Here is a 14097-nt window from a genome sequence, read left to right as displayed (position 1 = left end):
TTCAACCCTGAAAGTTTTAGCAAGGAGACCACAAAGAGGTTACATACTTTTCCAAAATAATTGTAAAATTTCATCAAATATAAACGGAAGGCGTTTTATTTTATTTTTTACCAGTTTAAAAATATTTGAGGAAAGGAAATATTTCATTTCCCTAGGAGGTCCAACTGTCTGTTTCAGAGTTCCTAAAGCCCCGCCCAGAAGAGCAGACATAATTTGATGTGTATGTGTATTTTTTACGAGGTGCGTCAACATTTTATTGACTTCTCAAAAGTGTCAGTGGCCCTGAGTTTAAATCCACTGCGCGGGATCATCTTTGGGAGCCCCTTTCAGCTCTCGATGCCCAGTAATTCCACGAATCTTCGTTCTTCAAACCTAGCCTTTTTTTCAAACTCCTTCTTATCCATGACCAAGAAGGGACCTCGCACTGCAAGGCAGTGATGCTCGCGCCGCGGGCGAAGCTGTGGAAGTTCCCCCACCATCCAGGGCTGTGGAAGGGCGTGAACAGCGCAGCTCCCCAAGTCCGCTCACCACTCCTCACACAGGCAGCCGAGCTGGGGCAGCTCCAAGTGCGTCGAGAAGTGTAATCCCTCCGCTAAGTACTTGGCTCTCAGTCTCCAATCACTAGTGGGAGCTGGAGAGGGCAAGTGAAAAAAAAAAAAAAAAAAAAAAATCCAGAGGCAGCCGAGGAGCGAGAGGGAAAAAAAAAAAAAAAAAAGTCCCGCGGCGGCGGCAGACCGGCCGCGACTGCCAGAAGTTGACGGTGCGGCCCGGCGCGGGGCGCGGAGTTGGCGTGGGGCCTGCGCTGGGCGCCCGGACAGGTCGGGGGACCGCGGGGACAGCGGCGCTCAGGACGCCGGTGCCGGGAGCTCAGCGGCGGGTAAGGCGCGGGCGGGCGCGCGGGGCTCCGTGCCTGCGAGCGAGCGGGAGGCAGCCGGGCCGGCGTGGGCAGAGGGGCGGCGCGGAGCCGGTGGCGGTGCCCCGAACGGGACCCAGCGCGCAGGGAGAGGAGGAGAACGTGCAGCGCGGCCGTGGGGCGGCGGCGGGGAGCGGGGCAGGAGGTGGCTCCCGGCCTTTGTGCGCGAGCGGCGCCGCCGGGACCCCGAAACCTCGTGCCGGTGCCGGCCAGGAGTTGGGGGCAGCGGCGGCTGCGGGCGGGACACGTGCTCCGGAGTTGGGGAAGGAGGGACGCGCCGAGGCGGGGAGTCGGGACCTGCGCCCCGAGGGATGGGGCGGGAGGGCGAGCGAAGGGCAGCCCCGTAATGGGGGAAATGGGAGGGAGCCCGGCGGCCGGGGAGGCAGGGGCGGCCGGGGAGGCAGGACCCGCAGGCACCCAGCTCTGCGGAGCCACCTGCCTCGGAAGCCTCCAGAGACTAAGCTTTGCTGCGGGAGAAAGTGCGCGGCGGGCTGCTCCGGTGTTTCGGACTCGGCGGTGCGTTTCTGCCGCTACTGCCGGTCTCTTTTCCTCTGTCTCTTGCTGTCTGTGTTAATGTTCTCCGGTGTTTCTCTCCTTCCCATTCTCTATTCGTCTCTCCCCCTCTCCCCACCTCCTCTGTTTCTCCCTCGGTCTGTGTGTCTCCCTCTCCCCACCCCCTTCTCTGTCTCGCGTCCCTCCCTCTCTGTCTCCTTATCTTCTTCCCTCTCTGTCTCCTGCACTCTTTCCGTGACTCTCTTTTGCAGGCTTTCTGGGGCTTGCCTCCGCTGTCTCTCCTTTTCTCGGTCTCTCGCTCTCAGCGCCCATCAATCTACTCGTGACTGTGTCTGTCGGGGCTCCATGTTTCTGTCTGTCCCTTGCGGTGTTAGGGTTGCAGACAGGAGAGAAGATCCTCCGGAAGTTGTCCAGTGTGGTGTCTTATTCCTTTGAGCTGCACCACTCCAGCTGGATTCTGGGTCCTTCGTATTTGTTCTCCATAGAATGGGAACTCTGTGGTTTCCTTGAGTTAGTGGGAATTGCTCTTTTCTTAGTCACCTTTCCACCAAGGTGAGGTCAGCGACTGAGCAGCCACAGAGGTGCCAATGAAAGGAAACAGAAGAAGAGAGCTGCTTAATTGCCTCCAACATATAAAGAGAATGTACCAAACATATCTGCAGCGAAGCAGAACCACCTGAGAAAGGTTTCTGAATTGTGGAAAGAAACACGAAAGCCTCCAATAATGAGAGGAGTCAGCTGCAAAGTATTTGCAAATAGTTTGAAGAAGCATTTATGAAAATTTCTTGCTATCCTAAACTGATGCCAACTAATATCTGTGTTTCTTACATATATTTTTTAGGATCCTAGTGACAGCTCTCCTAATTATTGTTTTGAGAAAATTATGAGGAATGTCCTGTATCAACTGGGACATTTGTTTTTAAGAAAATATTCGGTCTTTGTACTCTTATACCTCTTTACACTCCAGTGATCACGAAGAATTATTTTTAAGTGCAAAGAAAATAGGAAAGGATTTGTCGGTAATTTTAAAACATGAGACGTTCCAGAGATCAATAGTTTCCTTGGAAAACTTTCACTATAAGGACATTTTGAAGGATATTATATCTTAGTGAAATATGCAAGTTATTACACACTTAGATCATTGTGTGATGCAAAAAAAAAGGTTGTGTGCTGTAAGCAAATCATAGTAGTGATGGTTTTTTATGGGAAACATAGCCGGGAAATTAATTGCTCTGATTTTCACTGTTTTCTTTAGTCATGCATAATGTACCTTTGTTTTTAGCAAAATATGGCCTAGGGCTACAAAACTTGATACAGTGTGTTATTTGTCCAATCTCAAATACCATTTAGAAAACCACCTTTTCCTTTTGGTCAGGAGATATAAGTTGATATGATCTCATTACTCATGTGCTAGGGTCTCCTGATGAATTTTAATGGCACTGATTTGGTATTTTAAATCAAAATGTTAGCTTTTGGTGAGTTAAAATCCTGATTTATGTCACCTTAGTGAATCATCACTATTTATAGGGGCTTTGCCACCTTGTCTGCCAGGTGCTGCACGGTATTTAGCCTGGGCAGGGTTTTCTGAATTCCCTGGTAGATTATTGTCCCTGAGTGACGTGCTGCCTCTACTCATGGTGTGTTCATATATGTCCCTCAAAATGTTCCAGTCGTTAAATAATATTTATTAAGAGGAAATTGACTTAATTTTTTCCTCATAAACTTTGAAAACCGTGTGAGATGGCCTGATAAAACATTTTTATTACAGTAAATGCTGATTTTTGTTATTTAAAACTGTAAGGGAACTTAGAATGTGATATCTTTTGGTATATATAGGACACTCCAGTGTTCAACTCAGATTTATCATCCAAATCTGAAGTTTGTTGTCACCCACTCCAACCTGGCAGAGCCTTGCCTCGTTTTCTTTTTTTTTTTTTAAGATTTTATTTATTTATTTGAGAGAGAGAATGAGAGACAGAGAGCATGAGAGGGAGGAGGGTCAGAGGGAGAAGCAGACCCCCCCCCCCGCTGAGCAGGGAGCCCGATGTGGGACTCGATCCCGGGACTCGATCCCGGGACTCGATCCCGGGACTCCAGGATCATGACCTGAGCCGAAGGCAGTCGCTTAACCAACTGAGCCACCCAGGCGCCCCTCCTTGCCTCGTTTTCGTAAGCCTCCTCATGTCTGCTTCTCCGGCTTCTGTGCACACCTCTCTCTCTGTGTTTACCTCTGCTGTCTGGTTACTTGCTTGACTTCCTCACCGGGCTGTCTTTTCATTGAGGTAAAACAGTGTCGCTTTTCTTTCCTTCTCTGAATTTCGGATGCCCAGTGCAATACCTGCCGTATGATAGATGGTCAGAAAATTCTGGAAGGATGATTTGTCTGTAACTTGTGATGCTAATTCTCTGTGGGTGCAGTAGCTCAAGGGAAATACTACAGTCTAGTTGAAAAGAGCACAGACTGAGGGATGGAAGAAGCTTAGAAAGCATCTCCTCACACACATTACTATTAAAGATGAAGAGTATGAGGCCTAAACCATTTGAAAACCTTGTTCAGCAATAGACAATGAAGCCACAGTCCTTTTTCCTGGACTTCCCTGCTTGCCTTCTTTCACTAGATATGGAGAAATCTATTACCAGGAGCTAACAATTACTGTCTAAACTCTGAAGATTTCTTCTCATGCTTACCAATGAAAGTCACGCATGAAACTTACCATTTTGCAATAACTGGTAATCACTGGTCATACATAGTCATGGAGGTCATCTTTGTGTTTTAGAACACTGATTTCTAAGTGCTCTTACGCTGAGCATCGTGTTGGGGCTGTGTCATCTCGGGCAGATTGTTTATTTCTACCTGAAAAGAAGATTCAGAGTCTCTGGATTAAATTTTCTTCTCTATAAATTTCTGTGCATGTGTTGAATGGGGGGTAGGGAAAAAAGAAAGGAAGTTTGGACCAGATTAGGGGCGCTTTTTGAAGTTTTTGTTCAGAGACCACCGGTTAACTCCCAGAACAACTGCATATTCATCTGTTTTACATATCAGACTTCCCTGTGAGCTTTTGTTTGAAAAAAGGCTAACACAGTTTAAAAAAAGCTTCAAGACCACTTACTCTTCCAATCTCCCTTACAGTTGTTGAATTTCATAATCAAGATAATTTCTAGCTTTTAAATCCGGGCATCTGGAGGATGGTTGAGAAAGTTCTCAGGATAGAAGGAGAAGCTGATTTTGCCTGAGAGATACTCATTTCAGATTTTCATATGCTAAATGTGAGGTGATGGCAGAAATTGAAGTAGAAGTGTTCGAATACATAGTGAGGCACCTAGAATTCGGAGGAAGGAGGGGACAGGGCTAGAAATAATGTATTTAAAAGGCATTCACTCTGAATTAATAATTAAAATTGAAGAAAAGTAAAACTTATTAGAGATAGAGTCTGGAGAGAGAAATAAATGAAGATTTGGGAGTGGGCAAGAGGGACAAAATTTGTCGCTTCTGAGTATTAAGTTCCTCTATACTGTTAAGATTAAAGAAAGGGTATTATATAATGTACATCGGGCAGTAATCTGTTTTCATGATTTTTCGAACATCTACCTTACAGGCCAGTGAGCTTAATTACATTCATTTTACTTAAATGTTTGAGAGCCTACTCTTTGCCTGGCATTATTATATACCTCAGGGACACTGTAGCTATAAGAGACACAAGGTTCTCAGTGTCCTAGAACTTGCGTTCTAGAGAGTGAAAACAACCATGAAGAAGCACATGAGTAAGATCATTTCTTTTTTTTTAAAGATTTTATTTATTTATTTGACAGAGAGAGACACAGCGAGAGAGGGAATACAAGCAGGGGGAATGGGAGAGGGAGAAGCAGGCTTCCCGCGGAGCAGGGAGCCCGATGCGGGGCTCGATCCCAGGACCCCGGGATCATGACCTGAGCCGAAGGCAGACGCTTAACGACTGAGCCACCCGGGCGCCCCGAGTAAGATCATTTCTAATGGTGAAGATTGATATTAGGAAAATATGACAGGGTAGTGTGATAGCAAGTGACTGGGGCTATTCTTCTTATGGGGTGGTTGAGGAAGGCCTACCCTGAGGATGTCCCTGAACACCCAGAAGGCCAGCCTAGTGAAAATCCAAGAGAGCTTCCTGGCAGAGGGAACATCAAAGCTGTCTCTAAAGTAGCAGCAAGTTGGACACACACTGGTCAGTGCGATTGGATCTGGGCAAGTAGAGGAAATGGTAAGAATGAGGTCAGAGAGGTAGCCAGGCCCATGTAATGAAGTATGCATTTTATTCAGACTATCTTATTGAACCACCCTGGAGGATTTTATACAGAGAAGTATGACTTAGCACGTCTGTAGTGTGAGCAAGAAAGTCTGAAGTAAGACAGTGAGGGAGACTATGAGAAGGATCTAGCTGATAGTTTGGTGGTTTGGCCAAGGGTGGAACCCAGAGAAACTGATCAGACATTGTTCTTATTACTGAATAAGAGTCACTGAGTTGAATCATTCTCCCTGTGTCCCCCCCCCCCCGCCCCGCCTCCCTTGACCTACATTGCAGCAATCCCCTGGCTCAATAGTTGCTTTTACTTTTACATTGTAGACCTTGGCACTTCAGTTCCCTCACTTCCTTAACCTTCCTCCAAATATCTCCTGGGCTACAAGCATTTTGACTTAGGGGTTGCAGAATATCCTGAGAATTGTTGTGGCCAAGTTCTTTAGGGCTCAGGGTGATCTTTGGACTACCCAGGGAGTCTTGACTCTTTCAACTAACATCATTTCATTTTGCATACAATTTGTGTTCTGCTTACAAAGGAAAGGAAGCAAGTCAGAATTCCTCTAATCAGGTTTCAGTGGCATTTTACTCTACCCCTCAGCTTTGAAAACTACACGCTTCTCTAAGAACTTCACTGTAAAGTCTGCATTGTTAGATGTGGATCTCACCCATCCTGTATCCCAGCCCTTTGCAAAGGGCTAGTATATAGAAGGCATTCAGTGAATATTTGTGGAATGTTGTTGGATGCAGTCTACTAGAGGACGTGTAGTTTTGATTCAGCCATCTTTATTTCTCTCGTCTTTCAGCAAATATATGACTGCATGTGCCTTCAGCTTCAGAAGATACTAAGTAGCAAGTTTGGAAATGATTTTTCTGAAGGTTGTATTTCCTTATTGACTAAAGGAAGAAAGATACAATCCAGTATATCTCTTCATAACCTTTCTTGCCTGGCTGTCTTGAGATAAACATTTTCGTCATTTTTATAGCAGTTACATACACATGGACTTAAACAAGGACAGACACATCTGTCACTAGTTAATTTGTTGATTTATGAATCTAAAATTATTCCAAGGAAGTCTATAGTGATGGTGCCTTTGTCTAAATTAATATCTTGATAGAAATCAGTGAGTTTTATCTAACTAATGTATTTGACAATCATCTATAAAAGATACTAAATTACCAGTTCTTCTTCTGGGAATAAGCTACTATTCTGTTGTCCAATAAGCATTGAGCCATAATAGTGCACAGAATGAGGGATTATCCCTAAATCCTTCCTCTTATTACTGAATGTACTGCTCTACTCGAATGGGGTTGCAAACAACTTGGTATTACCTTATTTTTTAATGTATTTAGCAGTTCTTTCAATGTTTTAGTCCTTTTCAATTAGTCAGGAGTCCCTTCTGTATCTGAATGGTCTTCTCTTCTTGTCTAACTCCTTTTTGTTAAAAACCTCCTGCATTATGCCCATTGCCTTTTATGTCAGAAGTGTTTTGTTTGCCTCTTCAGATCCACTCTCAACCCTTCTACCTTATGCTCTCTGCCCAAGACAATACCTGGGTGAACTGTTCTCATTTCCAGCCGGCTTAGGTCACTGGGGAGCTGGAGCAGGAGATTAGAGGGAGGGTAGAGAAGAGGGTATTCTCTTGGCTTCTTCTCTGCTACATCAACTTTGGCTGCCTGTGTCCCTGCACTGAAAGGCACTGCTTCTCATAAAGTAGGCTTCCTTCTATCATTCTGTCCTTCCAGTAATCTCTGGAATAGCCCCTCTGCTTTTACTACCCCACTTTACTGCACTACCCTTCAAGGTTCTTTTACACTCCTGTCTATATCTTATTAAATTGTTTGCTTATAAATAAATCCTCTTCAACTTATCAGAAGTTGTAACAGTTAGGATCTCATTTTCTGTTGATTCAGCTTCTGAAAGCCTTGGCCACTCTTACCTCTATTGGGCATCTGCTTTTCACTCCACCTTTTATGCTTCTATTCATGCAATGGTGGCATAGAAAACCTAAGATGTTATATAAATAATTCTGTCAACAAATTTATTGGTTTAAACACTGAAATTAGGAGCGCCTGGATGGCTCAGTCGGTTAAGTGTCTGCCTTCGGGCTCAGTTCATGATCCCAGCGTCCTGGGATGGAGTCCCGCATCTGGCTCCCTGCTCAGCCAGGAGCCTGCTTCTCCCTCTCCCTCTGCCTGTTGCTTCCCCTGCTTGTGTGCTCTCTTTCTCTCTCTCTCTGTCAAATAAATAAATAAAACCTTAAAAAAAAAAACACACTTAAATTGAGTCATCCATATACCTCCTATATATACGTAATTTGATTGTTTCATTGACTCTTTTATTCATTCACTAATGCAGTGCATATTTGCAGAGTTAGTATTTGGGGCCAGGCATTGTGCAAGGCATCGTGGATACAAAAGGGCAGATGTTTACCCTTATTTGGGATGAGGATTGGAAGGGGCAGGAAATAAAAAACTAAACAGTATTTACAAATCAAGTTTGTGATTAGGGCTGTGAAGGAGATAAACAGGGAATAGTGGGAGAGAGTAATAGGAAGGATTCTCATTTGCTTGATATCGTAAGCACCTGAATGGGGCGTTTCTAAGTGGCATTTGTTGACCTGTATCTGTTTTCCAGGCTCTTTGTGTGTGAATTTTTAATTTATTTTTAAATTTTTATTTATTTTTTAAACATTTTTTTAAAATATTTTTATTTAGGGGCACCTGGGTGGCTCAGTCGTTAAGCATCTGCCTTCGGCTCAGGTCATGATCCAGGAGTCCTGGGATCGAGTCCCGCATCGGGCTCCTTGCTCCGCGGGAAGCCTGCTTCTCCCTCTCCCACTCCCCCTGCTTGTGTTCCCTCTCTCGCTGTGTCTGTCTCTGTCAGATGAATAAGTGAAATCTTTAAAAAAAAAAAAGATTTTTATTTATTTATTTGACAGAGAGAGAGTGCACAAGCAGGGGGTGTAGCATCAGAGAGCCTGATTCAGGGCTCGATCCCAGGACCCTGGGATCACGACCTGAGCCCAAGGCAGATGCTTAACGACTGAGCCGCCCAGGTGCCCCTCTTTATCTGTGAATTTTAAAAGCTTTTCATAAATGCCACAACTAATAAATCTTGGTGGGAGAAGTAGAAATTGCAGGTAATCCTACAGTTACCTTAGATCATTACCTTAAAGTAGTATTTTGATATACATGTATATGCCCTTTAAGAGTTTTCTTGTGTGTTTTTATGTATTTTTAAACAAAAGTAAGGTACCATAGATTGTTACTTGCATTTTTCACTTAGCCATACATTGACAACACCATTGTACATCAGTCTATTCGTTTTAAAACATAACATTTAACGTATAACCTGATCCCTAATGATCACTGGTGGTTATATTTATTAGGATTTTTAAAAAGTTAGATAGGCCTGAAGAAAATGGCCAATAATGCTACCACATAAATAACCTCTGGAAATTATGAGTTTCTTGGAACTTGAAAGTATAGAAATGACTTAAGTTCTGTGGATTTTTATTTCATCAAAACTCGTTTGAATTATGTCTGATAAAACTAAATGACAACAGAGAGGAAAAATTTGATCAAACTTCTTTTGTTTAGTAGTTATATTCCAGAAATTTTTAGGCCTAACAGTGGTTTTGTGAATGTCAGGTGTGTAACCCAAGAAGGATCCCATGGGCAGCAGCATTGCCAGCTGGTTAACTGTGGGGACTCTGGGGTCTGACTGGCTTTGAATCTTGGCTCTCTTGCTTGTTAGCTGTTTGACTTTGGGCAAGTGACTGAATCTTGTCTGTCTCTGCATCATCCGTAAAATGGGGATGACAATAATAGTGATTACTTAATACGTTTACTTGAGGCTTAGAAGAGTATTTGTAAAGGGTCTAGAACAATGCCAAGCAGGTAGTAAACACCACAGAAGCATTTGATAAATAAATAAATGAGCAAAGAAATCGGGGAATTGCTGACATTTTCAAACTGCAATCCTTCTGTGAGCCTGTGTTATGTTAGTGTGCATTGTGGCAATCCCCCAAGGGGGATTTGATCATGGGACTTGTATTTTTCTTTGCATATATTCCATGCTAGCATTAAACTAGTATTCCTCAGAACATACTTCGGGAAAAGTTGATATAAATAATTGACTAAACATTTCACCAGTCTATTGTCTCCTGAAAGAAAGGGACCATTCTTGTGGCCGGGATTTTTTCCTCTACGTGTCACACCTATCCTGGAGTAGGGATGGAGTTCTTGGGGTTTTTTTCTTTCCCTTTTTCTTTTTAAAAGTAAAATGAATATTTTTCTTACCCAGAGAAAGACTTTTTGCCAGTATAGATGTAAGTATACCCTGGACCTCTGGGGCTTATTGAACCCAAACTTTATAGTGTATGATATTTTCTAAAAAGCTACTTTTATTTTTTTCTAATAGTGAAGAATGTGTATTCATTGACATGAACTTGGGGAATACAGGAAACTGTAACAAAATAAAAATCACTCATTCTTCCACTACCCAGAAATAGCCACTATTAACATTTCAGGTCTTTTTTTTTTTCCTTTACAAAATTGGGAGCATAATATAAGACGGTTTTGTGTCCTGCCTTTCTTTTTTTCACTTGACTTTATTTATATAATATTCTTAATCCAAGAAATGTAGTGATTTCTGGCTTTCAGATGATTAGTAATCTACATTTCAAAAGAGCTTCCTTCCTTACTCCCCAAATTCTGTAGCCAGAGACAATATGAAAATAAAATGGTGTATCTAGAATGAGTTTCTCTCTCATTCGGAAATTGGAACCACCTGGTAAGCAGTTGGCAATTCTTTTTAAAAGACCTGGAGTAGGTGACCTCAGGTTGCTTCATTTTTATGAGTCATTCCAGTGTTCTAGCCAGCAGCCAGATGGACGCAGAAGAATCCATGACCAGGCTGCTTTGGAGGCATTTCTTACTCATCCTGAGAGACTGTGAGTGAACTTATATAATCTTGAGATTAACTAGGAAATGTTACCCAGGGAAACCTGAATTATCCAAAATAAATTTTAACTATTCAATTTTTAAATGATAAATCTGTTTCCTTCATTGCATGTTGGAGGTAGGGCTCTAATAATGTACTAATACGGGGGACAAGCAGTGTCTCTAATTATTTTGTCTTATAATTTTGAGTGGGAAATAATATTGTATTTATATGGCAGGATGTAAAAAAATTCTAATTGTAAGTTTTACTCTGTGTACTTCATAAATGATGGATTTATGCTGTAGTGATTAAAATATATCTGCTCACGAAGTCCTTTTTCGTTCAGAGGTCCTTCAACAATTTTGAATCCTCATCTCACTCAAGATTAAATCAGTCCCTCTTTAAAACACTTATCTTTAATATCTTTAGCAAATGAAAATATTTAAACTCTTTTTTAAAGAGGAAAACCATGCTACACTGTTTAATTGAGTTAAATTAGCTTTTTATGGAAATTTACCTAGGAATTGTTTCTGGAACCAATTTGGAAAATAATCTTTGTATTCTGTGGCATTTATGTCTGATTATGTTTTTCTTAGTAATTCTCAATGGACCTGATTCACTCCTTGCTTCAGTCATCAAAGCCTTGTGATTTTTGTAGGCAAATTAGTCATTTCCTACCCCATAATTATGTATATTTATGAATAATGTATACTTCTTCTTTAAATACAGATGGTGTAAGAAGTTAATTCTATAACTTAAACTTAAATTTTATCATTTTAGTATTCTGTAGAGTATGTTAAGGCTAAGATAAGTCGTATATAAATTAACTTCTCCCGAAAAATGTTTTGTAGAATTTAAGTTTTGACTCCTTTACTAATAAAAGCAGGTGCTGTTATTTGTAAAAATGGCAGGTGATCCAAGAGTTCTTAAAAAATGTATTGCCTTGAAACCTTCTCCATTTCAGGTACATCAAAGATTTTGTGCACTACATTTTCTGCATTCTCTTACATTGTAATCTGTTGTTTTCCAGAGCTATGAAGAAATTGAAAACTGCTTAGGAAAACTTAGTTTTCAAGTTTTTTAGTTGGAAAATTTATACTTTGCGATCAACAGCATGGGGACATGTTTTATATGCTTTGGCTCAAGGACTATAACGTAATGCCTTTATTTCTTGTTACTTCATGTTTAGCAGTTTAAAGATATTTAAAACATATTTAGCTTTTAAAACAAATTTGCTTTATCTTCCACAATCTGGATGTTAGAATTGCAGCTATTTTGTTAATACATGAATGCTCATTTGTATTCTTTTTACTCTCCACACCATTCTACTTTTCCTTCCCTCTCCCCTTCTGTTTTTCTCTCAATTTTGCACTTGATTTGAAAACATCATTTCTTCTGACTATTTTTTCTGAGCCAGAGGGGTTAAAACATGCTCATTTCTAGGATTCTGAACCTGTAGAGTATTCCCAAGGTCCTTACTAGCTTTATATCCTTTGACTGATTGGAGTTTTAACTAAGTTAGCATAATTGAAATGATTTGATAATCTGTAGACATAATCTTAAAATACTTTAATAATATCATAGACTGGTAATAACAGCAAGATAAATTTCTATTTTGTTATGAAATCACTTATTTAACTATAATTCTACTCAATATTTTTATGAAATGTCCATGTTTTAAACATTTAAGAAATGCGTTCTTATAGCTAAAACTAAAAATGGCCTGGAGCACCTGACTGGCTCAGGTCCTGGCTTTGGGTCCTGGGATGGAGCCCCACATTGGGCTCCCTGCTCAGCAGGGAGTCTGCTTATCGTTCTCCCTCTGCCCCTCCCCCCACTTGTGCTCACTCTCTCTCTGTTTCTCAAATAAGTAAATAAAAAAATCTTAAAAAAAATTTCACAAATGGCATGGACATATTATATAAAATATATTGTAGATATTATTTGGATCTAGATAATTTTTATTCCTTTATACAGTCTCTTTGGTATACAAAAATCTGTAGTTGCATTTTATAGGTTGTCTCCAAACACTCTGTAGCCCCTATTTTATTTGAAATCTCATGTCTTTATAATTGTGGTTTGAAAGCTATTATTATATGTTAAACATTTTTCTTAAAACTCAACGAGTATGCAGCCTGACTTATCATGAGCCTGTAACTTCCTTTTTTGGCTCATCTCTCCTAAACCAGGAAGGTGTAATGCAGTTTAACAATAATATTTTATATCTTTAGTTTGTGAATAATGTCTTTCTTACAAATGGAATTATTAAATATTTATGCAATATGAATGAACTTGATGCTGTACGTGTCAAAGAGAGAACTGAGTCTTGCTCTAAGGGGAAAGATGTTTAAAATTACAGATGCGACACTGTCAAAAAATAAATGCAGAGCACAAATAGACTGAGTATGGGGAAGACAAAATGAGAAGTTGATGAGAGTATTATTAAGTGCCAGGTTGATTCAGTCTATTATTCTTTCTTTAGGCAGTGCCATCAGGGAATGTGTTTAGGGAAGGCTGGGATTGGTGTTCCATGCTTTCAGGTTTAAGATTCGGTCTTCTCTCCTCCAGTTACCTTCGTTTTTCTCTATATACACCACCCTCTTTTTGAAACTGATTAGAATTTTTTATGTTTAACTTCTTAGATTTATATTTATATTTCATCTCTCAACCAGATTGTGAATTCTTGTTGAAGTATAGCAGCAGTTCTTTAGTTCTGTATTTGCCTTGTTCATACTTTCTGTCATTGTATGGAGCCCATGAGTCTTGATATCTGTAATGTTTTGTTGTCTTCACCTTCATAGGCTGACAGAATGCTCATCTTTCTTGTTTTCCTTCAGAAGACTCTCCTGTGGTCAACTTGATCATCTATTTTTATTTGCTTGGATTTTCCTTAGCTTTTTTTTTTTTTTAAGATTTATTTATTTGAGAGAGAGAGTGTGCGCGCGCGCGCGCGCACAAGCAGGGGGAGGGGCAGAGGAAGAGGAAGAAGCAGTCTCCCCGCTGAGCAGGGAGCCTGATTTGGGGCTTGATCCCAGGACCCTGAGATCATGACCTGAGCTGAAGGCAGATGCTTAACCCACTGAGCCACCCAGGTGCCCTGGATTTTCCTTAGCTTCCAAATATTTTTTTCCTTTTCTCTTTTTTGGTGAAATTAAACTTAAAATTTCTTCATTTGACAACAGATATTTTTGGAGTGCTAGGCTGTGGTAGAACTAGAACTGCATGTAGTATTTCAAGTAAAGATGAACTGTGGGTTTAAATAGGATGAAAACTGTGTTTTTTGTTCTTGAGTAATGTTGGTGCCATTGTTAGCTTTGCTGGCCATGGGAACACGTTAATGCAGTGACTTTTTAAACTCCTTTTTATGATAACTAAGGCCCATTATTCTGAGAAGTATAGACTGTAACTTCCTTCCCTACATGCATAACCCTATAGTTTTCCACTTTGAATCT

General features: G+C 41.1%; 1 protein-coding gene across 1 annotated transcript in view; it reads left to right on the top strand.

Moving 5' to 3' along the window:
• The first annotated feature begins 732 nt into the window (after positions 1-732).
• The window catches only part of BMPR1B (bone morphogenetic protein receptor type 1B), a 387076-nt gene continuing 373711 nt past the window's right edge, over positions 733-14097 (top strand). The window contains exon 1 of the mRNA XM_081812132.1: positions 733-877. The gene's annotated coding sequence lies outside the window, so the exon portion shown is untranslated. The remainder of the gene's footprint in view (positions 878-14097) is intronic.

Source organism: Leptonychotes weddellii, chromosome 2, assembly GCF_054177405.1.
Source record: "Leptonychotes weddellii isolate Sample4059 chromosome 2, ASM5417740v2, whole genome shotgun sequence".
NCBI lineage: Eukaryota > Metazoa > Chordata > Mammalia > Carnivora > Phocidae > Leptonychotes > Leptonychotes weddellii.
This window is presented reverse-complemented; position numbering and strand designations above follow the sequence as displayed.